This window comes from Macaca mulatta, chromosome 1 (genome assembly GCF_049350105.2).
Source record: "Macaca mulatta isolate MMU2019108-1 chromosome 1, T2T-MMU8v2.0, whole genome shotgun sequence".
Lineage (NCBI taxonomy): Eukaryota > Metazoa > Chordata > Mammalia > Primates > Cercopithecidae > Macaca > Macaca mulatta.
This window is the reverse complement of record NC_133406.1, coordinates 188,075,524-188,080,524: the sequence shown is the minus strand read 5'-3', so window position 1 is coordinate 188,080,524 and position 5,001 is coordinate 188,075,524. Positions and strand designations below refer to the sequence as shown.

At 43.6% G+C, this 5,001-nt stretch overlaps 1 pseudogene; it reads left to right on the top strand.

Moving 5' to 3' along the window:
* The first annotated feature begins 448 nt into the window (after positions 1–448).
* Positions 449–1,255, top strand: LOC144338691 (elongation factor 1-gamma pseudogene; annotated as a pseudogene).
* Positions 1,256–5,001: the final 3,746 nt, after the last annotated feature.

Genomic DNA, 5,001 nt, shown 5'->3' with positions numbered 1-5,001 from the left:
ATTGAATTTCCCTCTCCCCCTCTCCACCTCTCTCCCTCTCCCCCTCTGTCCCTCTCTCCCTCTCTCTCTCTCTCCAAGATGGAGTCTCGCTGTCTCACCCAGGCTGGAGTGCAGTGGCGCGATCACAGCTCACTACAACCTCTGCCTTCTGGGTTCAAACCGTTCTCATGCCTTAGCCTTCCAAGTAGCTAGAGTTACAGGTGTGCGCCAACATGCCCAACTGATTTTTGTAGTTTATTGTAGAGACGGGATTTCGCCATGTTGTCTAGGCTGGTCTAGAACTCCTAGCCCCAAATGATCCACCCGCCTCGGTCTCCCAAAGTGCTGGGATTACAGATATGAGCCACCGCACCCAGCTTGTATTTCTCTTAAAATGTCAAAATATCCTCTAGAGCCCTGAGTTAGCTAGGGCACCCCAGGGCTCCTCAAAAGGCAGTTTGGGAACCACATGTATAAAAGGGAAATCCCGTAACAAACCCTCAGGATATTAACACAGAACATCACAGAATCACAAATAGTGGTCATTATAATAACTTCCTCACCTGCATTAACCAGCCCCAGTTCCAGGCTGTCTTGGGGGAAGTAAAATGATATGAGAAAATGGCCCTATTTGATGCTAAAATGTTTGCAGAAAGCAGGCCTAAAAAAAAAGACACCCCACAGGAGAAAAGTTCACGAGAAGAGAAGCAGAAGCCCTAGGCTGAACAGAAAGGAGAAAAAGGCAGCTGCTCCTGCTCCTGAGGAGATGGATGAATGTGAACAGGCACTGGCTGCTGAGCCCAAAGCCAAGACCCCTTTGCTCACTTGTCCAAGAGTACCTTTGTGTTGGATGAGTTTAAGCACAAGTAGTCCAATAAGGACACAATGTGGTGCTGCCGATTTTCAGGAGCACTGTGATAAGGATGGTTGGTCTGAGTATTGCTTTCCTGAGAAGCTCACCCAGACCTTCTGGAGTTGCAGTCTCATCGCTGGAATGTTCCAGCAACTGAACAAACTGAGGAAGAATGCCTTTGCCAGTGCAATCCTCTTTGGAAGCAACAATATCAGCTCCATTTCTGGAGCCTGGGTCTTCACAGGCCAGAAGCTTGCCTTGACCCTGAGTCCAGATTGGCAGGTGGACTTTGAGTCATACACATGGCAGAAACTGGATCCTGGCAGCGAGGAGACCCAGACACTGGTTTGTGAGTACGGTTCCTGGAAAGGGGCCTTCCAGCAGGTGGACTAAGCCTTCAATCAGGGCAAGATCTTCAAATAAACAGCTCTTGCCATTGCCTTGCTGCCTGCACCTGTTCTTTAAGGAGATGGGGATCATTAAAAGAAATTGAATATTGAAAAAAAAAGTTTAATTTAAGGTCAGTTTCTTCCATTTATGAAGACTGAGAAATACCAAGTGCCTACTTAACAAGACTGCCATCCAACATTATTAAAATTTAAAATAAAAATATTGGGCCAGGATTGGTGGCTCACGCCTGTAATCTCAGCATTTTGGAAGGCCAAGGAGGAAGGATTGCTTGAGGCCAGGAGTTTAACACAAGCCTGGGCAGCAAAGCAAGATTCTGTCTCTACAAAAAAATATAAAAAATTAGCTGGGCATGGTGATGCATGCCTATAGTCATAGCTACTCGGAAGGATGAGATAGGAGGCTCGCTTGAGCCCAGGAGTTTGAGGCTACAGTGAGCTATGATTGCACCACTGCACTCCAGCCTGGGCAACTGAGTAATACCCTCACTCTAAAAAAATTAAAAATAAAAGTATTGTACTTTTAGCTACGCTAAAAACTTACAAAGTCATTGTCAGGCCCCATCCTTTCCTCAAAGAACACAAACCTTAGAGTCACATAGATTTGGATTCAAATTTAGACCCATTGCTTTCCATGATCTTGAGCAAGTCTCTCAATCTTTCAGATCACCTTCTCATAAAAAATTTGGAACATAATTCTCACCTCTTAAGTTCTTATGGAAAGTAGAAGAACTTATAAAAAGTGCCTAGCACAGACCCTGGAACATAACAGGTGCTCCTTGCCATTTCCTAAACATGACCCCCTTGCTACTTCCTAAACATGCCTTAGACTTGCATCCTACTAAACCTTTGCAACACGGTGCTTCCTTGGCCTGATAAACCCTACTGCTTTTGTCTGCTGCCAAACTCTGTTCATTCTGCATCACCCAACTTTAAATACATTATTTTCTCTGAAGCTTCTCTTGGCTTCTTTGAAGAGAATGAATCACTCTCTCTTGTTCAGTTCTGCGCATTTACCACTATCACCTCACTTGATCACATTGTGTTGTAATTGCTTATTTATGAATCTTCTCCCTCACCAGATTTTATGGTCCTCCTCCATGGCTGAAGCCACATATTTTCACAGCACCTAGCATGGTACTTGGCCCTCAATAAATGTTTTGATGAATGGAGGAATAATAATAGCAAACACACAGTGCTTAATTCTAGGCACTATTCCAAGTGCTTTACAAATATTATTAACTTGTTTAATCTTCACGACAATTCTATGAATTATTATCATTTCTATCTTACAGATGAGGAAAATGGCACATAGAAAAGTTATGTAATTTGTCTAAGGTTACTCAGCTATTAATTGTCAAAGCCAGGATTCAAAGCTAAGCAGTTGGTGTGAGTCCAGACTTTTAGCCAACACGCTACAATGCCTCCCAGTGAACAAAGGAACGAACAATCACAAACCAATTTGCTTTTCCCAAATGTCTTGGTTTCTCAGGTTTTGGAATGGCTCATTCATTCATTTAACAAACATTTTACATAGAGCTTTCTATGTGTATAATTATCACACTAAACACCAATCTCTAATTGCTTTCCCCAGCCCGGCCACACCCCACCCCGCCCAGTCTTCACTGCTTGCCCCTAACCTCGACTGGTCTGTGAATTTCTTTGTTTCGTTTTGCTGGAGACAGGTTCTCACTCTGTCACCCAGGTTGGAGAGCAGTGGCAAGATTATAGTTCACTGTAACCTGGAACTCCTGGGCTTAAATAAGCCTCCTGCCTCAGCCTCCAGCCTCCAGCCTGAGTACCTCGGACTTCAGGTGCTCATGATCAGACCTGGCTAATTTTTAATATTTTTTGGAGAGACAAAGTCTAGCTATGTTGCCCAGGCTAGTCTCAAACTCCTGGACTTAAGCAATCCTCCCACTTCAGCCTCCCCAAGTGTTGGGATTACAGGCATGAGCCACCGTGCCCAGTCCTCTTTCAGCTTCTGGAATGTGTTGTGCTCTCTCCCAGCTCTGACCCATGACTGCCACATTGCCTAGCTAACTTGTGCTTTTTCTTCAATTCTCAGCTTAAATTGCTTCCTTCTGAAGGACTTCCATTAGCCCCGTAAAGAAAGTTAGGTACACCTGCTCTGGGCTTCCCATGGCACTTGATACTTTCCTCATCATAACATTTTTCATACTTACTCCTCTTGCCCATTTGTTCGTCCACCTTCTGCACTAGACTATAAGCTCTACAAGAGCAAGAACTGAGTCTATCCAGGTTGTCACTGAATCTGCAGCACCTAGCCTGATGTCTGGCATATAGCAGGTACCTGACAAATATTTATTGAATGACAGATTGAAGCACGAGCAAGAGAAAATCTCTATGCTTACGTCTAGTGGGAGGCCACGCACTGTGGTTCATTCCTATTATCCCAGTGCTTTAGGAGGCCCAGGCAAGAGGATCACTTGAGGCCAAAGGTTCAAGACCAGCCTGGGCAACATAGCAAGACCCCCCATCTCTACAAAAACAAATAAATTAGCTGGCATGGTGGTGTGTGGTTGTAGTCCTAGCTATTTAGGAGGCTGGGGTGAGAGGATCTCTTGAGCCCATGAGTAATTACAGTGAGCTATGATTGTGCCCCTGCACCCCAGTCTGGGTAATAGAGCAAGACCCTGTTTCTTAAAAAATAAAAAAATACAGAAGCCTATTGGGGGAAAAAAAGCCTAGAGGGGATACAGGAAAATAAACACTTGTAGTATATTGTGATGAGTGCTTAATAGAGATATCCCAGGGTCCTTCAGGGACACAGAGGGAAAGATTTCTAACTCTACTTGGGGTAAAGTGGAAGGGGGAAAGTTCAGCACAGTCTTAAAGCATGAGTGAGATTTGAAAAGAAAGATGTAGTATTAGCTGGGTGCAATGGCTTATGCCTATAATACCAACATTTTGGGAGGCCAAGGTGGACGGATCACCTGAAGTCAGGAGTTCGAGACCAGCCTGGCCAACATGGTAAAATCCTGTCTCTATGAAAAATACAAAAATTAGCCGGGCATGGTGGCACATGCCTGTAGTCCCAACTATTCGGGAGGCTGAGGCATGAGAATTGTGTGGAACTGGGAGGCAGAGGTTGCAGTGAGCCAAGATCGCACCACTGCACTCCAACCTGGGCCACAGAGCAAGACTCCATCTCAAAAAAAAAAGAAAAAAAAAGCAAGAAAGGAAAGAAAAGAAAAGAAAGAAAGGTGTAATATAGAGGCGAAAAGCAAGAGCAAGAACTGTAATAGAAATTGCTTTGTAGCCTAAATGGCTATATCATTTTTCTGTGTGTCTAAAAATAACATTAATCTAAACTTAGTCTTACAATTGGCTTGTTTAGTAAGAATTTGGAAGCAATATGAAATAACTTAAAAGGCAATATGATAGAATATGTTATTTCTTAATTATCACTCCTATAAATTCGCATGAAAATCCCTTCTTTATTATCATATTTATCATGCTGCACTACCATTGTCAAAGTGTGTCTATCCTACCTGATTGCGAGCTATTTAAGGCCTTGGATTAAAGAGCATTAAGATCTGATTCGATTCTATGCATTCCTCATACCGAGAACAAAGCCAGGCCCAGAGGATCTGTGAATATTCCAGCATGACTACAAAGTCCTAAATGAACTGACCTCCAACAAGCTCGGTTTTGTCTTGTGTCCCATACTCTGTGCTTCAGCCAATATTAAACACCTTTCAGTTCCCTGGGCAAAATTTGGCTGCTTAAAGCCTCTAG